The 22,447-nt window shown below is 45.9% G+C and overlaps 1 long non-coding RNA gene and 1 pseudogene across 1 annotated transcript; both read left to right on the forward strand.

Annotated features, from left to right (window-relative positions):
- The window catches only part of LOC133381717 (zinc finger protein 91-like), a 38,069-nt pseudogene extending 22,930 nt beyond the window's left edge, over nucleotides 1–15,139 (forward strand).
- Nucleotides 15,140–17,378: 2,239 nt separating this feature from the next.
- On the forward strand, nucleotides 17,379–21,204 carry LOC133381736 (uncharacterized). The gene is made up of 3 exons (XR_009761723.1): nucleotides 17,379–17,437; nucleotides 17,965–18,064; nucleotides 21,109–21,204. It is a non-coding gene; the product is annotated as an uncharacterized LOC133381736 (long non-coding RNA).
- Nucleotides 21,205–22,447: the final 1,243 nt, after the last annotated feature.

A 22,447-nucleotide genomic window follows, 5' to 3' on the forward strand; every position in this document is an offset into this window, starting at 1 on the left:
GGGAGGATCATTGGGGGAGAGACCGAGGGGACAGCTGGGGTGCATCTCCCTGAGCATAGCGGGGAGGGCTCTGGGAGAATACTACCTCTGAGGCTGCATAAGGAGAGCCTGCCGGATCAGGCCAATAGCCCGTCTGTTCCAGCAGCCGGTTCTTGCAGTGGCCGACCAGATGCCTGTGGGAAGCCTGCAAGCAGGACCTGAACACATGAGCACTCGCCCCACTTGTGATTCGGTGACACGTGTCTGGCAGAACTCTGGCAAAACTCCTAAAATACACTCTTGGAGAGGTGGGATCTTTTTCGAGAGTCAATCAAGCTCTGCCCTGCAATTGTGTCTGAGCAGTGTAAAATCCAGAAATACTCACCCCCACAAAAGCTAAATAAAAAGTAACTGTACTAAAGAAATGCAAAGAAAAAGAGAGTGGGACAGCTTCAAGAGAGTCACACGGCTTGGTACCAAAATACCTGATGGAACGCCTCTCCTGACACGAACCCACCCGTACACTACGCTTAACATCTAAGGCCCTCTTCCGGGTGCCCACTCCGAGGGAAACTCGGAGTCTGGCAACAAGGGAGAGGGCCTTCTGAGTGGTGGCCCCCAAATTATGGAATGATTTCTGTGATGAGGTGAGCCTGGCGCCAACACTGTTATCTTTTCGGCGCCAGGTCAAGACTTTCCTCTTCTCCCAGGCATTTTAGCATGTGCTTTTAAATTGCTTTTTAAAATGTATTTTTAGATTTCTATATTGCTTTTGTGGTAAACCACCCAGAGAGCTTCGGCTATGGGGTTGTATATAAATGCAATAAAATTAATTAATTAATTAATCCCAGCGTGCCCCACTGGTCAGGCTATTAGTACGATATGAACCAAAGTGTAGCTGCCAAGTGTCCTGCCCTGTTGCCATTCCCAGCATACTGCCTCTGGCAGCGGAGGGAATGCATTGCCATTGTGGCTCATAGCCACTGATGTCCTGATCCTCCATGGATTTGTCCAATCTTCTTTGAAAGCTATTCAAGTTTTTGGCTGAGCAAATGGTACATGTTGGAGAAACTGCCTCTCCTTTTTCCAGGATCTGTTGCCCTTCCAGGGTCTGGTGACCTTTGAGGAGGTGGCCGTGTATTTCACGGAGGAGGAATGGGCCCTGCTGGATCCTGGCCAAAGAGTTCTGCACAGGGAAGTCATGGAGGAGAATTATGAGACGGTGGCCTCTCTCGGTAAGGGCACTTTTCCCCCTTGACTGATGAATGTTGAAGGTATGGATTTAGTACCTGTGCTATTTAACTTTCCACTGCAGGGATGCTGTCGTGGAAATGGGTGCCTGGCCCTGGATATTTGGGGAGGGACTGCAGCTCAGAAGGGGAACACCTGCTTTGCATGTACAAGGTCCGAGGTTTAGTCCCTGGCAGCTCCAAGAGGGGTGAAAGGATCCGGTAGGAGGTGCTGGGAAAGGTCTTTCTCTGCCTGACATCCACAGCTAGTTGCTGTAAGCAGGCGGGACTAGATGGACCAATTCTCTGATCTGGTAGAATGCAGCTTCCTCTGTTCTTGGGGCTTTTTGATCATTCAGTGCGAAAAGTGCCCCTCCCTGCCACCTTCTGCTGCCCCATGATGAAAAATCTTACCTTGCAGCAGGAGGAGGAGAGGGCAGGAGCTCCCAAACTCCAGCAGAGCATCTTCTCCTGCATCCTCAACAGATGATTGACACTCTGTGCCTTCTACTCTAAACCCCCAGTGGGAAGAGATGCTCCCGGGAGCACCTCCTGCCTCCTCCCTCTTCCTTCCTCTGCCGAAAGGTCAGCTTTTGTCTTTGAAGCAGGAAGATCGGCAGTTTGGAGAAGAGGAAGCAGAGGTGGAGGCTACAGTTTGTAGGGAATGACCTCCAGAAGACAGGACAGAGAGCAAGATTTAGCTTTGCCAGCCCTGGTGGGAACTCTGGAAGCAGAACTGGAGCACAGAGACTCTTTTACTCAGGCAGAGACACAGCAAAGGCAGCAGGCAAGAAGGTCCCCGAGAAAGGCTCCCTGGCAGCTGGAACAAGGGCCGTTCCCTCAGCTAGCAGAGATCCCGGGAAAGCAGGAATTGCAGCAGCGCCCTTGAAAAGGGGACCTTTGCTCCAGCAGGAAAGGGTCCAGAGAAGGCAGGAACCTGCGGTGATGAATGAAAAGCAGGGGAGGGTGATGGAGTCAGACCCCAGTTGACATCTAGGGCTAAGAGAGATTTCAAGCAGCAAAAGGAACCGCACAAACTGGAACCCAGAGTGGGACCAATTTTACTCCTTAGGCTACTTTTTCCCATCAGGCCTCTTTGTTTCTGTTGCAAAGTGACCCATATAGAAGCCATTTTTAAAGCTCATATTATCAATATTGAGCTGGAGGGTCTCCCAGGCTCATAAAGTAGTAGCCAGCCAACAACACCCTCACCTGTATGAATCTCCCGTGCTTTAAGATCAACAGATGAGGCCTTCCAGGTGGTCCCTACACAGGATGAGGTACATGGTGATTTTTCAGTAAAGGCTCCTCGACATGGAACATTCTCCCTACGTCGGGCCTCGTTTCTTTATATTTCCATGCCGTCGGTGAAGACATCTTTTTGGGAAGGTGTTCGGAGGAAGACAGACCCGAAATTCCTGCTGCTTTTAATAGTTGTCATTCAGTGTTTTATTGTGTGTTTGGATAGACTGTGGGAGTTTTTTGGGATGTTTATATATTCTTATCTACTTCTTCCTTATTATAAACTGTCCTGTCCAAAAAGATGACGTATAATTCACCTACATGACAATGAATAAGTAAATATCCACTAATAGCAGAGCTGTAAAAAACTGGAAGAAAATAACGAACTGATAACAGAAACCAGCAATGCGCAATATTGCACCTCATCTTCGTCTCTTCCCTCCTGCAGTAGCAGAAGCAAGACAGGCGTGTCCGTGTGTGATATACATAATAGTTTTTGCCGGCAGTTAGGTCTGACCAGGTGAACCAAGTGGCCAGAGATCCCAGCCAAGAATCTTTTTACGTCTAGGAATATCTAATGGCCGATCAAGAAAGGAAATCTTTATCAGTGTCTATGTATAATTAAGACGTCTAATTTACTATACTTTGTGGACATAGCCACATATCAGAACATAGGTCTTACACAGCACATACAAAGGGGATGTACGCTAACGTGTTGCATTTCAAAGGACAGCATAGGTCACATTGATTTCCATCTGAAAAGGAGTGATCTCACCTTTGCTGCGTGTGGACCTTAACACTCAGAGCAGGTGGTTCTTTCTTCGACCAGTGTCACGGACAACTGGTAAAAATCCCCAAGGCTGTCTGTCTTTTATAGCTCTAGTTTGTATCTATCTAGACCAGGGTTTCCCGACATTTGAGCCACAGACGTTGTGGGACTACAACTCCCATCAGCCCCATCCAGCATGACCAATGGTCAGGAATTATGGGAACTGTAGTCCAGCAACATCTGTGGACCAAAGGTTGGGAAACCCTGATCTAGACTCTGTCAGTTCATGCTCATATTACTACTATACTCTTGTTTCCATCATTTGAACTCTCATCCTAACCTGCATCTTGATGCTGATGTTGTATTCTAATAAGTTCTCCTGACTCACCCCTGTACAGCTTCAGCCATATATAGACATGATCATTGGCTGAATGCCCGGACTCCTTATAAAATGTTGATACTTTATGGGAAAGAATTTATTTTGGAACTATGTAAAGAAAACTCAAAGGAAAAAAGACACTTTAACTGGCAGCTTGTCTTTTTACTCATGTTTTGGCTTGTATTGTTTGCGCTACTTTTCCACACATAATTTTATGTAAATCAATTATAAAGAATTGGAGATGGCCAATTTCTGTAAATACAGGTGGCCTGTGACACAGTGAATTGCATCCACTGTTGCTGACTTTACTAGGTTCTGCCCTAGTAGTTTGCAGCCTACTAAGAAGCTGGCTTTACTAGGTTCACCCCCAACAAGCATTTCAAGATGAGCTTCATGCCCAGTGGACGCATGTTCACAAGTGCCAGACTGACCCTACTTGGTCCACACAACTCTGTTGTATTCACCGAGAGCAGGACTTACCAGATCAAAATTATACCTTTTCTTATCTATAAAAATCTCTGTTTGTAATGGCTGAATATTTTCTGGTCAAAAGTAACTAGTCTTGTCTATTTCCTTCAAAGAGTCGGACCTCCATTCGTGTTGGGAAGAAAGAAAAGATCCCTTTATCCAGTATCCCAAAGATGCGACATCAACAGGTAGATGTTCAGCTGCGTTGAGGCCCCATTTTGGTTTGGAAATTGTAGGATTTTTCAGTTCCTGTGTAATATGATTCATTGCAGATTAATTGTCCCATCAGGGTGTGAGTTCTCCTGGAGAACATCTTAGATGTCTTTAAGAAGAGCCTGCTGGATCAGGCCAATGGCAGCATGCCTATAGGAAGCAAGCAAGCAGGACCTGAGTGCAACCCTTGCCCCGTTGGGAGCACAGTGACTGTCTTAAAGCTGCAAAGTGCTCTCTGAAGCACCCTTCCCCCTCCTTTCATAGTGCAGGGAGGGAGGGAAAAAAGGTGCCTTTCGGATGGGCTGCCTGCCAGAGAAGTCCCATGCACAGCCGATCTTTCTAAAAAGCAGTGGCTTCCGAAAGGGAAGAGGCACCCATAGCCAAGCTGAGCCCTTGGCTCGCCACCCCACACTGCTTCTTTCAACTTCAGGAGCTGAATGGGGCTGCTTCAAAGAGCAGCGCTGGGAGGGAGAAGTGATTTCCATTCATTGGAAACAGCTTTCCCTACCTTGAGCAAAGACTCATTCAACCACTGATCAGCTGACTGGCAGGTGCAAGTGTGCCCCAGTCCAGCAAAGGAGCAATTGGCAGCCCATTTCAAGGTCCTGGTGGTTCTTTTGAAGCCTCACCTTTATCTGCCGCACATCTTATGTCAGATCGGAGGGTGGTGCCTTTATGTCCTCCCTGTAGACTTCCCATTCGCATCTGATCAGGCACTGTGAGGATGCCGGACTAGATATTTATTTTATTTTATTTATGTATTTAATTTAATTTATATACCGCCCTAAGCCAAAAAGGCTCTCTGGGCGGTGTACATAAGAGATAAAACAAGCACAATATATAAATACAATAAGTATAACGAAATCAAAGATCAAAACAAACAATAACAAAGAACCAACAATGTCAAAATACAACAATAATGAAAATACTGATAAAATACACTATAAAATACAATTTAAAATACACTCTAAAATGCCTGGGAGTATAAAAAGGTTTTCACCTGGCGCCGAAAGGATAGCAGCGTTGGCGCCAGGCGTACCTCATCAGGGAGACTATTCCACAGTTCGGGGGCCACTACCGAAAACGCCCTAGTTCTACTCACAACCCTCCGGGCTTCTCGATGGGATGGCACCCGGAGGAGGGCCTTAGATGCTGAGCGCAGTGTACGGGTAGGTTCATATTGGGAGAGGCGTTCCACCAGGTATTGCGGTCCCATGCCGTGTAGGGCTTTATAGGTCAAAACCAGCACTTTGAATCTAGCCCGGAAACAAATAGGAAGCCAGTGCAGATGAGCCAGAACAGGTGTTATATGAGCAGACCTTCTGGTGCACGTCAGTAATCTGGCCGCTGCATTCTGGACTAGCTGTGGTTTCCGAACTATCTTCAAGGGCAGCCCAACGTAGAGCGCATTGCAGTAGTCCAGCCTAGATGTTACCAGAGCGTGAACAACTGAGGCGAGGTCGTCACTGTCTAGATAGGGACATAGCTGGGCTACCAGTCAAAGATGGTAGAAAGCATTCCATGCCACCGAGGCCACCTGGGTCTCGAGAGACAAGGAAGGATCGAAAAGAACTCCCAAGCTACGAACCTGTTCCTTCAAGGGGAGTGTAACCCCATCAAGAACAGGATGAACATCCTCCATCTGGACACTGAAGGCACTCACCAACAGCGTCTCGGTCTTGTCAGGATTGAGCTTCAGTTTGTTAGCTCACATCCAGTCCATTATCACGGCCAGGCAGCGGTTTAGCACGTTAACAGCCTCACCTGAAGAGGATGAAAAGGAGAAATAGAGTTGTGTGTCATCAGCATACTGATGACAACGCACCCCAAAACTCCTGTTGACCGCACCCAGCGGCTGCATGTAGATGTTAAAAAGCATGGGGGACAGTACCGATCCCTGCGGGACTCCACAATGGAGAGTCCAGGGTGTCGAGCAATGTTCCCCAAGCACTACCTTCTGGTGACGACCCACCAAGTAGGAGCGGACCCACTGCCAAGCAGTACCCCCAACTCCCAACTCCGTGAGTCTTCCCAGAAGGATGCCATGGTCGATGGTATCAAAAGCAGCTGAGAGATCAAGGAGAATCAACAGAGTCACACTCCCCCTGTCCCTCTCCCGACAGAGGTCATCGTACAGGGCGACCAGGGCTGTTTCGGTGCCATAACCGGGCCTAAAACCGGATTGAAATGGATCAAGATAATCAGTGTCATCCAAGAGCCCCTGGAGCTGGCCGGCAACCACCCGCTCCAGGATCTTGCCCAGGAACGGAACATTCGCCACAGGTCTATAGTTGTTCAAGTTATCTGGGTCCAAGGAGGGTTTCTTCAGGAGTGGTCTCACCTCTGCCTCTTTTAGGCAGTCAGGGACCACTCCCTCTCTTAAAGAGGCATTTATTACCTCCTTGGCCCAGCCGGCGGTTCCGGTCCTGCCAGCTTTCACCAGCCAAGAGGGGCAAGGATCCAGTACAGATGTGGTCGCCCGCACCAGTCCAAGGATCCTGTCAACATCCTCAAGCTGCACAGACTGAAACTCATCCAATAAATGAGGACAAGACCGTGATCTGGATACTTCATTAGGTCCAACTGCTATAATATTGGAGTCTAAGTCCCGGCGAATGCATGCGATCTTATCTTGGAAGTGCTTAGCGAACTCATCACAGCGGGCTACAGATGAATCTATAATATCCCGAGGACCAGAATGTAAAAGCCCTCGCACAATTTTAAAGAGCTCCGCTGGGCGGGAGAGTGATGACTTAATAGTATCAGCAAAATATCTCTTTTTTGCTGCCCTCACCGCTACTATATACTGCTTAGAACAAGCACTTACCAAGGTGTAATTGCATTCATCGGGAGTTCGCCTCCATCTGCACTCAAGCCTCCTCCTCTCTTGCTTCATCGCTCTCAGCTCCAAGGTATACCATGGAGCTGTATGAGCTCTGCATAGGAGGGGGCGCATGGGAGCGATCGTGTCAACCGCCCGGGTCATTTCCGTATTCCACAGTTCAACCAGGGCTTCGACAGGAGCGCCAGTCTTCTCAGTCGGAAAAACCCCCAGAGCCCTTTGGAAACCCTCAGGATCCATTAGTCTCCGGGGGCGGACCAAATTAATAGGTCCCCCGCCCTTGCAGAGGGAAAGGGCTGCTGTGAGCCTAAACTTCAGCAAGCGGTGATCTGTCCATGACAAAGGAATAGATGATAAATCCCCAACCTCCAGATCACCATCTCCATGTCCAGTGACGAAGATCAAATCAAGGGTATGTCCCGACACAAGTGTCGGGCCAGAAACAAATTGAGACAGCCCCATGGTTGTCATGGAAACCATGAAGTCCTGAGCCGCCCCAGATAAAGCAGATAGGCCTGTGGTCTGATTCCACAGGGCTGTTCTGAGGAAGAGCCGCTAGGTTGAAGTTTCTTTTCTACCTGCTGAGGAATCCCCCAAATTAAGATGGCTGGATTGGTTTCCACAGAGCCCCTGAGTGGAGATTTATGTACACCTCCAGGCAACTGGTCAGGAGGATAACTTGTGTCCCTGTACTAATCGGTTCCAGATCTAAAATCTTTGTTTGCTTTGGGGAGGAGAGGATAATTTGGGAATGTCAAAACTAGGCTTCACCTCTTGGCTGGAAGAGCATGATCCAGTTGTATGTGGCTCTGATGAAAGGGAGAGATCAGTAGGTATGGACTTGAAAGATTACTCAGGGAAGCTGTAGAAGGATTTCACAACACTGAATCTTGGTGGTCTCCAGGAACCTAGAGGGAGTACCCCAACACCTCAAATACCCCACGCTTCCCCCACATAGGTGTAGGGTTGGCAATAGCGTGTGCTATGTGCCTTTGAAGCACTCTCTATTTTCAGCAGTAATCAAAAGTGTGACATCAAATATAAATGCTTTCTTAAAAGAGGAAAGAGGAAAATTACAAGCATGCACATTCACTCTCAAATCAGCAAAGCTTCTCCAATGGCTCCTTAACAGCAATGAAGTAGCTTGTAGGCATGAAAGATCTTCCTTACTCTGTGAGTTGAGGAACTCAACAGAGGGGCACCCCCATGCTCCAAAAGCAATGCCCAGGCTGCTGGGACTAAGTGGTAGCTCAGAGAACATAGGATCCGCCTCTGGATGGTCAGGGAGTGATGACGTGTTCTTTATATACCCTCACGGATGTTCCCCCCTCTTACTTAAAGATGTTTTAATGTCAAATCTCTGAAGTTAGTTGGTCACTAGCCTTCCACGTCTCCTTCTTTCCTGGAAAGTGTCTGCCCTGACTACATAGGTTGTTTTCAAAGTGCACGCTTGTTCGACTTTTTGAAATTAAACTTTGTGGTTTCTGTCTCCTTTTGGTTCTGCTATTTGTGACCTTCGGGACTTTCTAAACAAAGTGACCTGATCTTTTAAAGCTTTTCCCTAACAAATACTGATGCCATTTTATGATTAATTGAAACCTATAGAAACCCTAAAGTTATAATCACTGTTTAATCAGTACCTGTATATTGGCATTATAATTGCATTTAAAGCTTCTTCCTTTCTTGCACGTGCGTCCCAGGTTACCTTCCTCAGTTTATCCAGGATGTCTCCCTTTCATCTCTGAAATTAGTTGGTCACTAGCCTTCCACATCACCTTCTTTCCAGGTTACCTTCCTCAGTTTAGCTTTCTTGGAGCAAACCAGGATGTCTCCCTTTGCATCCTCCAGCTTGCTATTGTGCTTTGCATAGAGACATTTAAAATTTCTTGTAACGAATTCACTCTTGCTTGCATTCATTTGTAAATTACTCCCTATACATGATGAAGCTTCATCTCCTTTGAAACTAGATTTCATAGAGTTTAAATGATTTGAACATTGACATGAAATCGAGCCTTCAGTGTCATCGGCCCAGTTCTCTGGAAAGCTCTGCCAACAGAGGTTCAGCAGGCGTCTTCTGTTTTAACTTCGAAGCGCCTGCTGAAAACCTTTCTGTGCCGCCAGGCAGGCAATTAAGAGCATGCTCTTTTCACAACACTTGACCTTTGTTTTTATTGTATATTTGATGTTTTTAATTTTTGGTGGTTGCCTTTTTTTAACGTGTTGTAAACTGCTTTGACGTTTCTAATGAAATAGCGGTATACAAAGAGCCTATAAATGAATAAATAGATGTGATATCTCTGGAATCAGAAAAACAGCTGGAGCTAAGTGATGCCTTCATGTGCTCCCTGTAGACTTCCCATCTGCATCCACTTTGGCACTGTGAGGATGCTGGAATAGATAGGCCTGTGGTCTGATCCAGCCAGGCTGTTCATATAAAGAGGGGGAATGGCATCCAGGTTGAAGTTTCCTTCCCATCTGCTGAGAAATCCCCCAAATTAAGATAGCTGGATTGGTTTCCACAGTGTCACTGAATTGAGGTTTTTGAACAGTTTCTTGTCCACAAGAGACATTTGGATCTACGTCCCTGTGCTATTCATCTCCAGGAGATCTAAGATCGTTCTTTGTTTTGGAGAGAGGAGAATAATTTCAGTTCAGAATTAATTAGCTTATCTGTATCTTTGAAAGAAATGTCAAACCTGGGCTTAGTCTCTTGGCTGGAAGAACAAGAACTAATTGTACAGGGCTTTGATGAAGGGGAGAGATCAGTCGGGCATTCCCCTTACGGTTCAGAGCATCATTGCAAACTCGTGTAGTGTTGGTCTTTGGCCATCCCTGTCTTAGCTCAGCTAAGTTTAATCCCTTGAATCTTCAGGTGGAATTTAGAAGTGTCTTTATCTGAAAACCTGCAGCGCAGCTGCCAGCCAGTATTGACAGTACTGACCTCGAGGGACCAGGGTCTGATTCAGTATATCACAACTTCATTTGTTCCTATATTTCTGTCTGACCAGCTCTTTTGACTGCAGTCAAATTATTAAGAATCAAGGAGAAGTGAGCTGTGCCCAATTTGTCCTGTTCTGCAGTCTTGCTGCCCTTCTCTTCCCCCGCACCCCACTTTTCATTGCATATTATTTTAGAAATATATATCACAGTTGTATGGCAGTAGGAGGAAACCCAGACAAATCTGGGCTTAGTGACATCAAGTGTTATATGGACCTGAAAGGAATTTATGTTGCTGTGTGAGACTGCAGGATATTCAGGTAACCTTGCTTTCATCTGGCCACGCAAAGATAACGTAAAATCTTTATTACGGTCCAAGACCACCGATATAATTACGGATCCTCTGAATATCAGAGTGGAGATAGAATAGAATACAGTATCAGTGCAGTGAGAAAGCTAAAAAGCTAAAACCGGGTCCACATAGTAATCTAGCTAAAACCTTGATCTAATAGACATCGCATTAGGTCCCTCCTGCGAGCCATAGCAGCTGTGCAGAACGAGGCGACCTCAGAGTGATCCGTGATTCTGAATCTGCCATTAAATATTGTAAAATCATAGCTTCTGGGCTCAGAGGAAGATTAGATAAAAGTGGGGAGATGAACTTCAGGCGGAGATCTGAATAAAAAGGGCAGCAAAGTAGTACAAGGTTCACTGTCTCCACTGCATCTGCTCCACAGGGGCAAGTTCGATCATAACAATCGACTCCCCTGTATCTACCCTCCATTAGTGCTGAGGGCAGAACATTGAATCGTGCCAGGGTAAAAGCTCTCCTGAGTTTCGGGGTAGATAAACTTGAAATGTAAGTGGCCAAGATACAGGGATTTACATTAATACTGCATTCTGAATAAGCGGCAACTAGGCTCATGTTGTTCTGATACTCAACATCTTTGAGGCGTTGGATGATTGTTGTTTTAGCGGTCGTATGGCCTAGGGCACCAATCGCTGGGAGCGAAAAACCGAGAGTTCCGAGTTTGTGAATCGTTACCCGATGCCATTGAGATTGGAAGGAATCTTCCAAAGTTAAGGGGGGCAATCCAGTGGGTAAAAATAGCAGCTTCATCCAGTAGTTAAATTTTAATATCCAAGCGTGGGTCTCAATCAGAAGGGCACCTAATTCCAAGCGTAAGGTCACATTGGGGACACATCTCGGAGCGCCCAAAATGGACCTCATGAATTTAGATTGTACCCTCTCCAACCATGCGTAATTGCCTCCACTACAAATTTGGGTCCCGTAAAGAAGTTGAGGAAGCACCTTGGCGTTGAATACCTGGACTGCTGCCGGAATGTACTGACCGCCCTTTGTATAAAAGAAGGTCAGTAAAGCTCTGGCTGATTTCTGTGCGGTCGTAGCAGACTGGACAAAATGCGCATTCCAAGAACCTAAGGGATGGAATGCAATGCCAAGGTAACTGAAGGCGTTGACTTGGTCAATAATATGGTTGTCAATTTGCCAGCGGTGTTTATGTCTGCTTTTGGCGAAAACTAAAACCTTGCATTTCGCATAGTTAATTCTCAAAAGTTCATCCACACAAAAGGAGGCAAGTTCTCTTAAGAGACGACGTAAGCCCACCTGCGTTTGGCATAACAGGGCAATGTCGTCAGCATATAGAAGACAGGTTAAGTGTCTCCTTGCCAAGACAGGAGGGTGAGAGTTTACTGCCGACAGGCGTTTTGTCAGCGAGTTTATATAGATATTGAATAGGGAGGGAGGGCCATGCAAAGATAAAAGGGGGAGAATAATGGAGATGTAAAAATAGAGAAGCAGATAATTGGGCTTCATCTGTGATGAAATGCTTTGTTTCTGCCTTGAAATTCCAATGTGTTTTTTTCAACCCTCTTCCCCCCCAGCAGGTGACCAGCAGAATGAGAATAATAGAAAACCACAGATGGTGCCACTGGTAATAGCCAAGACTGAGAGTCACACAGGGGAGAAACCATTTAAATGCATGGAGTGTGGAAAGAGCTTCAGTCAGAGCGGTCACCTTACTTTGCATCAAGGAACCCATACAGGGGAGAAGCCATTTAAATGCAGGGAGTGTGGAAAGAGCTTCAGTCAGAGCAATGAGCTTACTTCGCATCAAAGAACCCATACAGGGGAGAAACCATTTAAATGCAGTGAGTGCGGAAAGAGCTTCAGTGTAAGCAGTAGCCTGAAATTACATCACCAAACACACACAGGGGAGAAACCATTTAAATGCATGGAGTGTGGACAGGGCTTTAGTCAGAGAAGTAAGGTTACTTCACATCAAAGAACACACACAGGGGAGAAACCATTTAAATGCATGGAGTGTGGACAGGGGTTTAGTGAGAGAAGTAAGCTTACTTCACATCACCGAACACACACAGGGGAGAAACCATTTAAATGCAGAGAGTGTGGAAAGTGCTTCAATCAGAACGGTAGCCTTACTTCGCATCAAAGAACCCACACAGGCGAGAAACCATTTAAATGCAGGGAATGTGGAAAGAGCTTCAGGCAGAGCATTCACCTTACTTTGCATCACAGAACACACACAGGGGAGAAACCATTTAAATGCAGAGAGTGTGGAATGAGCTTCAGTCAGAGCAGTGAGCTTACTTCGCATCAAAGAACTCACACAGGGGAGAAGCCATTTAAATGCAAGCAGTGTGGAAAGTGCTTCAGTCAGAACAGTAGCCTTACTTTACATGAAAGAACCCACACAGGCGAGAAACCATTTAAATGCAGGGAATGTGGAAAGAGCTTCAGTCAGAGCAGTAAACTTACTTTACATCAAAGAACCCACACAGGTGAGAAGCCATTTAAATGCATGGAGTGTGGAAAGAGCTTCAGTCGAAGCAGTGACCTTACTTCGCATCAAAGAACCCACACAGGGGAGAAGCCATTTAAATGCATGGAGTGTGGAAAGAGCTTCAGTCGAAGCAGTGACCTTACTTCGCATCAAAGAACCCACACAGGGGAGAAGCCATTTAAATGCAAAGAGTGTGGAAAGAGCTTCAGTGTAAGCAGTCGCCTGACATTACATCACCGTTCACACACAGGGGAGAAACCATTTAAATGCATGGAGTGTGGACAGGGCTTTAGTCAGAGAAGTAAGCTTACTTCACATCAAAGAACCCACACAGGGGAGAAGCCATTTAAATGCAGTGAGTGCGGAAAGAGCTTCAGTGTAAGCAGTAGCCTGAAATTACATCACCAAACACACACAGGGGAGAAACCATTTAAATGCATGGAGTGTGGACAGGGCTTTAGTCAGAGAAGTAAGCTTACTTCACATCAAAGAACACACACAGGGGAGAAACCATTTAAATGCATGGAGTGTGGACAGGGGTTTAGTGAGAGAAATAGGCTTACTTCACATCAAAGAACCCACACGGGGGAGAAGCCATTTAAATGTAAGGAGTGTGGAAAGAGCTTCAGTCAGAGTGGTAACCTCAGGTTACATGAAAGAACACACACAGGGGAGAAACCATTTAAATGCAGTGAGTGCGGAAAGAGCTTCAGTCAGAGAAGTAAGCTTACTTTGCATCAAAGAACCCATACAGGGGAGAAACAATTTAAATGCAGTGAGTGTGGAAAGAGCTTCAGTCGGAGCAGTGACCTTATTTTGCATCAAAGAACCCACACAGGGGAGAAGCCATTTAAATGGAAAGAGTGTGGAAAGAGCTTCAGTCGGAGTGGTAACCTCAGATTACATGAAAGAACACACACAGGGGAGAAACCATTTAAATGCAGTGAGTGCGGAAAGAGCTTCAGTGTAAGCATTAGCCTGAAATTACATCACCAAACACACACAGGGGAGAAACCATTTAAATGCAAGGAGTGTGGACAGGGCTTTAATAAGAGCAGTCACCTTACTTCACATCAAAGAACCCACACAGGGGAGAAGCCATTTAAATGTAACGAGTGTGGAAAGAGCTTCAGTCAAAGCGGTCCCCTTACTTCACATCAAAGAATCCACACCGGGGAGAAACCATTTAAATGCAGGGAGTGTGGAAAGAGCTTCCGTCGGAATGATCACCTTACATTACATGAAAGAACCCACACAGGGGAGAAACCGTTTAAATGCAGGGAGTGTGGAAAAAGCTTCAGTGTAAGCAGTAACCTTGTTTTACATCACAGAACCCACACGGGAGAAACCATTTAAATGTAGTGTGTGGAAAGAGGTTCAGTCAGAGCACACTTACTTCACATGAAAAAACACTGTGGAGTAACTTTTTTAATGCACGGAGTATGGAAAGAGATTCAATGAAAGCAGTAGGCTTACATCACGGGATACACAGGAGAAACAATTGGAATGTAGGGAGTATGGAAAGAACTTCAATGGGAGCTTTATTCTTCATCTTGCAGGCTACATAGATTAAAGCTCTATACAGGTTGGGGCCAGGATTCTTAAAAGATTATCTCACATGTTATATATTCAGCCCATGACTGAAGTCTGCAGAAGATGGCCTCTTACGCATACCATCTCATTAGGAAGTCCACTCTGCATGATAGAGAAACCTGGCCTTTTGTGTGGTGGCATCTACTTTTTTGAACTTCCTCCTGTTACATATCAGACAGGTGTTTTTTTTTTGTGGTGCCTATAGAAGACCTTCCTTTTTCAACAAACCTTTTAAGTGCAGAGCTTTATTACTGTTTCTGTGGGATTTTAGAAGGTAAAGGTGTCCCCGCACTTGTAGGGCGAGTCGTTTCCGACTCTCAGGGTGACGTCTTGCGACGTTTACTAGGCAGACCGTATATATGAGGTGGGACTGCCAGTTCCTTCCCCGGTCTTTCTTTACCCCCCAGCATATGCCGGGCACTCATTTTACTGACCATGGATGGATGGGAGGCTGAGTGGACCTCGACCCCTTTTACCGGAGATTCGACTTCCTCCTTCCATTGGAATCGAACTGCAGACGTGAGCAGAGCTTCGGCTGCATTACTGCCGCTTACCACTCTGCGTCACGGAGGGTCTGTGTGGGATTTTAAAATGTTTTTAATTGGTTTGCATATGAAAAGTTTTTTTTATTGTTGGTATTTTTGAGATACTTTCTGGGAAGTGATTTCTAAATGAAAATAAAATAATACTAGTCCTTGTTTCTAATGGTCTCCTTACTGATTGTTTTCATATAGTTTAGTTTAGCATACCTTTAACTATTGATTTTATTGGTTTTTAGTGTTTTTTAAATGTTGATTTTTTTATTGACCATTTTAATGTACATTTTATGTTCTTTATAAAATTCTTCTGCAGTGTACACATTTTATTAATATAAATAACTAAAAATGTATTTTTGTGTATAACATGGTTTTTATTTTGCTTAGATGTTTTTTGTATTGGCTATTCTAACATCTTTCATAAAGTAAAATGAATTCACTAGTTTTCTGCTGATGTATTTTAAATACATTTTCCAAACAGATTTCACTCCACAGTCTCATCTGGTCTCAGTGCTATTTCCTAGCAGGCAAATGAAGGACCTCACTGTCATCTGGTGCGCATAGAGAAAAGGAGTGAGAATTGGGTTTTGTCAGCGGTCACATAGCCAAATGGCTTCTCCAGGCAATAGAAGGGCCTTTAGGAAAGGCAGCAAAGCTGCAGAAAATCTCTGCTTAAATTATTGGGGGAGGCAGTTTGTTGGGATAGATAGTTCTGGGCCAGATATATGAATGGTCTGGTAACTTCAAACTAATCCATGTTGTGTAACTAATCCATGTTATGCAATTGTTAATGATGCTTCCCTGTAGTTTCTCTCTGGGAAGCAGTATGCCTCTGAATGCCATTTTCTGGGAATCACAAGTGTGAAGATTACTGACTGGGAGGTCAGTTGCACAACTGCTGATCTTGGGGACCAGGTTTCTTGAAGGACTCCCTGTTCCTGTCCCCTCCTGCCTCTTCCTTGGGATCTAGCCAGTAAAAGTGATTAGACTGGTGAGCTGGTGTTATTCTTGTTGTTCCCAATGTAAATAACAGGTGCGTGTCAGGAACCCACTAGGGATCAGCTGCCCTGCACCTTCAATTTAGTGTTGCAAAGCTCATCGTGCAATTGTTTGTTGCATGATTGGTATCTCCTCTAGTTTGGCCCTCAGACTGGCAGTGGCTGTCCAAGGTCCTGTTCTCCAGCCTTCTTGCCTGAGAGCCTTTTGACTGGAAAGTTCTTCTGCCTCCACCTCTTGCACTCTGCCCAATGAGTAGGAGTCCCTCCCACAGGTTCCAGACTTTAATAACCTTGATTTTGAAAGTAGTTGTGTCAGAAACTCATTTCACAGAAAGCAAACTGGTGAGGTTTGGCCCAGAACTTGAATACAAGGCAGAGGTGGAGTCTGAGCCCAAGCACACAAGAGCACTTCTTTGAACCCAGTTTTTTTCCTGTGATAGCACATCTATTTCACAGAAGGCAAACTCTATTCTCTCCCCCTTCTGCCAGCCGACATGCCCCTCCAATCTCTCTTTCTCTCTCCCTCCCCAATTCACCAGCCATTCGCAACCTGGTAGCAGCACCAATAGTGCTGCTTAGTGGACCTACAAACAGCAAGAAAGGGTATTGCTGATCACCCCAGAGGTTCCTGGGTCATCCTGTGCTATCTCCCATTTCCCAACAAAAGGAGAGGCTGCAACATGTGTGGTTGGTGAATTTTGATAGGTCTGGCTGATTTGGAAGTTTCTGTTCTGGGCTGGTTTACGTAAAAATGTATTATAGCCCAGAACGGGTATCGGAACGTGGTTTGCGTGGACGTTTTGTGTCTTATTGCATGCATCCCATTTAGTCATGTGGGACTGGTGAATTTGGTGGGTCTGGCTCGCTGGGAAGTCGCCATTCGGGGCTGTTCATTCCGTTCCGGAGGGCATTTTGGTTGTTAATGGGTTGATAAAAATGCTATCGGAATGGTTTTTGTTCCTAAATGTTGTTCTCATGTGTCTCTAACACATCCTAGTGTTTTTGGCATCAATTTCTTTTCTAAAGAGCCCATTCCAGCATGTTCTGTTCCAGCTTTTACACCGTCCCTCCTGAACACTTTACTTTTTACACACAAATGTGTATATTCTATATATCACACAGCACACACCTATCTTGCCACTGCTTCAGCGGGAGGCAAGAGAGGAGGATGAGGTGCAATAATGGGACAGAAGGGAGGGAGGAAAATGTTGGCAGTGGGGGGGCAGAAGCAGCTTTTGCCACTTAGTCCTCCGATGGGTTAAGGAAAGGAGTTCTGGTTCCTAGAGAGGCAGGAAGTCTTAATCACATGGAGGGGGGGAGAGCGTATTGAAGGGGAAGTAGGAGGGCTGTCTTCATTGGTATTCCGGGTAAAGAAAGTATTAGGCCCAGAGAGGAGGAAGCGGGAGCGTGCAGAGGGCAAAGAGGTGCAAGGGGGGGTGATTTGGTATTTTTGTTGGGGTTGAGGGGTCAGAGCAACGGGGGGGGAGAAAAAACCTGCTTTCCCTCCAAATATTTCCACTTTTGTTATGGGCCTTCACATCTCTACAGTAGTGTAGTTGCAAATTCATAAGTGCACTCTAATTATCAGGAAAGAACAAGGAAGCATGTTAGAAGACTCTTCTCAGTGGCTAATACACTCTCCTTTCTTGCTGATTGGCTCATAGGTTGCTGGAGACATGGGGACTCTGCTGAGAGCCTGCTCCCAAAAAAGTAAGGGGTCTATGATCTCTCCCCCCCCCAGATCTATGCAGGTCCCTGGGTGACCCTGGGGCAGTGACCACTTTTGTTCAGCCCAGCCCACCTCACTGGATTGTTGTGAGGATAAACAGTGCAGAATTTTTATGTGCCACTCCAGATTTCGGACATCCACTCTGTGTGGGACCTTCAACGTCTGTGCAGGTGTGTGTGTCTGTTGTATTATTGGAATCATAGTTTAATGCTATGTCCACAGGGACCCAGATTCAAATCCCTGCTCAGGAGTGAAATTCAGGTGGTGTCCTGGGCCCAGTGACAGTGTCGTGGTGAAGACAAAAGGAGGGGGACAAATCATGGTGAGCTCATTAGAGGAACACCTGCATAGAAATATAAAAATATAATAAAATGTATCGGTAATAATAATAATAATTAAATCAACTTATTGCCTCAGTTGTTTGTTGGCTATTAAACCGAGAAAGCAGAGGTTAAATTTCCACAAGTGAGCTACGTGACTTAGAAGCGAAAGTTGGCAGAGCTCGAGCCATCTTCAAGGACACGTTGCTAAGCAACCTAGGCTCGGGCAGCTGGCCTTATCTATATAGAGGGCCAGCAGACTCTTGTGAGTGTGGGGGTCGAGGAGTTTGTACAGAGAGAGCTTGTGATATATTGTCAGTAAGGTGACTCTTAAAACTTATTGCTTGTCCGGCTCATTGCTTCAACTGGCATCTAGCCTGTCAATATACTGTTCTGCATCCTGGGCATCTGCTTGCGCCAGATACAACATCCAACATTGTTCAACCCTATACAGTAGATGAGTTTGCTGTTAAGCTTTCAACTTCGTGCATCACCTGCTCAACTTGGAGCAGCGTTCTGTAACCTGGTGCCCTCCAGGTATTGTTGGACTGCATCTCCCATCAGCCCCAGACAACATGGCCAAATGCCAGGGAAGATGGGGGTTGTAGTCCAGAAATGTGTAAAGGTTAACTTGGATTATACGAGTGGATGGTACTAACAAGGCATCCTGCTGATTTTGAAATGGATGTATTGCAAGTAGTTCTTCATACTCTTTTCATTGGTAAGTGAGCTGAACTAGACTGAATGCAGGTCAGGATTCCTCTCCCCGTATTTCTGATGGAAAGAGTGGAGGCATTTTGCATCCCCAGGAAGCTCCAAGATGGAGTCATTAGACCAAATTCACCCCCACAATTTCTTTACAATATGTGCAAAACCTATTTTTATGCCAACTGTCAGGGGCATGACATGGAAATAATACCTGTGCAGATTAAGTTTTTCATGAGAACATAAGAAGAGCCTGCTGGATCAGGCCAGTGGCCCATCCAGTCCAGCATCCTGTTCTCACAGTGGCCAACCAGGTGCCTGGGGGAAGCCCGCAAGCAGAACCCGAGTGCAACAACACTCTCCCCTCCTGAGGCTTCCGGCAACTGGTTTTCACAAGCATGCTGCCTCTGACTAGGGTGGCAGAGCACAGCCATCATGGCTAGTAGCCATTGATAGCCCTGTCCTCCATGAATTGGTCTAATCTTTTAAAGCCATCCAAGCTGGTGGCCATTACTGCATCTTGTGGGAGCAAATTCCATAGTTTAACTATGCGTGGGGTAAAGAAGTACTTCCTTTTGTCTGTCCTGAATCTTCCAACATTCAGCTTCTTTGAATGTCCACGAGTTTTAGTATTCTGAGAGAGGGAGAAGAACTTTTCTCTATCCACTTTCTCAATGCCATGCATCATTTTATACACTTCTATCATGTCTCCTCTGACCCGCCTTTTCTCTAAACTAAAAAGCCCCAACTGTCTTTCCTCGTAAGGGAGTCGCTCCATTCCCTTGATCATTCTGGTTGCCCTCTTCTGAACTTTTTCCAACTCTATAATACCCTTTTTGAGATGAGGCGACCAGAACTGTATACAGTATTCCAAATGCGGCCGCACCATAGATTTATACAACGGCATGATGATATCGGCTGTTTTATTTTCTATACCTTTCCTAATTATCCCTAGCATGGAATTTGCCTTTTTCACAGCTGCCACACACTGGGTCGACATTTTCATTGTGCTGTCCACTACAACCCCGAGGTCTCTCTCCTGGTCGGTCACCGCCAGTTCAGACCGCATGAGCGTATATGTGAAATTCAGATTTTTTGCTCCAGTATGCATAATTTTACACTTGTTTATATTGAATTGCATTTGCCATTTTTCCGCCCATTCGCTCAGTTTGGAGAGGTCTATTTGGAGTTCTTCGCAATCCCTCTTTGTTTTAACATCCCTGAACAATTTAGTGTCATCAGCAAACTTGGCCACTTGACTGCTCACTCCTAATTCTAGGTCATTAATGAACAAATTGAAAAGTACAGGTCCCAATACCGATCCTTGAGGGTCTCCACTTTCTACAGCCCTCCATTAGGAGAACTGTCCATTTATTCCTACTCTCTGCTTTCTGCTTCTTAACCAATTCCTTATCCACAAGAGGACCTCTCCTCTGATTGCATGACTGCTAAGCTTCCTCAGAAGACTTTGGTGAGGTACCTTGTCAAATGCTTTTTGAAAGTCTAAGTACACTATGTCCACTGGATCACCTCTATCTATATGCTTGTTGACACTATAGGTTACTGAGACAGGACTTTCCCTTGCAGAAGCCATGCTGACTCTGCTTCAGCAAGGCATGTTCTTCTATGTGCTTAGTTAATCTAGCTTTAATAATACTTTCTACCAGTTTTCCAGGGACAGAAGTTAAGCTAACTAGCCTGTAATTTCCAGGATCCCCCCTAGATCCCTTTTTGAATATTGGCATTACATTTGCCACTTTCCAGTCCTCAGGCATGGAGGAGGACCCGAGGGACAAATTACATATTTTAGTTAGCAGATCAGTAATTTCACATTTGAGTTCTATGAGAACTCTCGGGTGGATGCCATCCGGGCCCGGTGACTTGTCAGTTTTTATATTGTCCGTTAAGCCTAGAGCTTCCTCTCTTGTTACCACTATTTGTCACTATTATATCCATGATGAAAAGGGCCCAATAATAAAAGCCTGAAATGATTCACAACGTGGAGAAGACACTCTGTGGTGAGCAGGAATTAAGGTTTTGCAGAAGCAGAAGCAGAGATGAGAGGCGAGGGGTCCAAGATGGGTGAAATTCCTGGGGGTGGCTAAAGACACAAGAGGTGCCCAAGCATGGAGAAAAGTCTGGAAGAAACTGGAGAATGTTCTGAGAGAGATTTGGGGCCTTTAAGGCCTTTTGCAGATCAAGCATTGTGGGGGAAAACAACAGAGGAAAGGGACATGCCATTTATTGATTTGGATTGAGGCTGCTTATAATATTCAAACCTCTGAAACCCAAATTGGCATGAAGAGTGAAATCCCTCCCATCCCTCGTCTCTCCCCTGCAGGCCCTTGAGAGCTGCTCCCTACGAAACGTGCATCGTGGTGAAAGCTGTGGGAGTCCCAGAGCTGGCCTAGTTTACTCCTCCCTCTCAGGCAGCGCCATGGCCTCAGAGGCACCATCCGGATTGTCTCTTCTGTGGGATAGAGTGGAAAGAGCAGCCGGGGAGCCCAATCAGGTAAGGGGAGGATCTTTGGGGGAGAGACCGAGGGGACAGCTGGGGTGTGTCTCCCTGAGCATAGCGGGGAGGGCTCTGGGAGAATACTACCTCTGAGGCTGCATAAGGAGAGCCTGCCGGATCAGGCCAATAGCCCGTCTGTTCTTGCACCCTGTTCTTGCAGTGGCCGACCAGATGCCTGTGGGAAGCCTGCAAGCAGTACTTGAACACACGAGCACTCGCCCCACTTGTGTCTGGTAGAACTAGCGTGTACACACGTGACTGTTAAAATACACTCTTAGAGAGATGGGATCTTTTTCAAGAGTCAAGCCGTTTCTGGGATTGAACTCATCACGAAATGACGGGGGGTCAAGAAGAGAGTCACATGGCTTGGGACCAAAATACGTGATGGAACGCCTCACCTGACATGCCTCTCCTCAACAACAAATGCCCTCCTCTGGGTGCCCACTCCGAGGGAAGCTCAGAGGATGGCAACAAGGTAGAAGGCCTTCTCAGTGGTGGCCCCAAAATTATGGAATGATATATGCGATGAGGTGCGCCTGATGCCAACAGTGTTACCTTTTTGACACCAGGTCAAGACTTTCCTCTTCTTCCAGGCATTTTAGCATGTGCTTTTAAATTGCTTTTTAAAATGTTTTTAAAATTTGTATGTCTGTTTTTAATGTTTTTAATTGTTGTAAACCGCCCAGAGAGCATCGGCTATGGGGCGGTATATAAATGCAATAAAATAAATAAATAAATAAATCCCAGTGTGCCTCACTGGTCAGGCTATTAGTCCAATAAGAACCAAAGTGTAGCTGCCAATGTGCTGCTATGCTCCGATTCCCAGCATACTGCCTCTGGCAGTGGAGGGAATGCATTGCCATTGTGGCTCATAGCCACTGATGTCCTGATCCTCCATGGATTTGTCCAATCCTCTTTGAAAGCTATTCAAGTTTTAGGCTGGGCAAATGGTGCATGTTGGAGAAAGTGCCTCTTCATTTACCAAGATCTGTTGCCCTTCCAGGGTCTGGTGACCTTTGAGGAGGTGGCCGTGTATTTCACGGAGGAGGAATGGGCCCTGCTGGATCCCGGTCAAAGAGCTTTGCACAGGGAAGTCATGGAGGAGAATTATGAGACGGTGGCCTCTCTCGGTAAGGGCACTTTTCACCCTTGACTGATGAATGTT

Source organism: Rhineura floridana, chromosome 3 (assembly GCF_030035675.1).
Source record: "Rhineura floridana isolate rRhiFlo1 chromosome 3, rRhiFlo1.hap2, whole genome shotgun sequence".
NCBI classification, from domain to species: domain Eukaryota; kingdom Metazoa; phylum Chordata; class Lepidosauria; order Squamata; family Rhineuridae; genus Rhineura; species Rhineura floridana.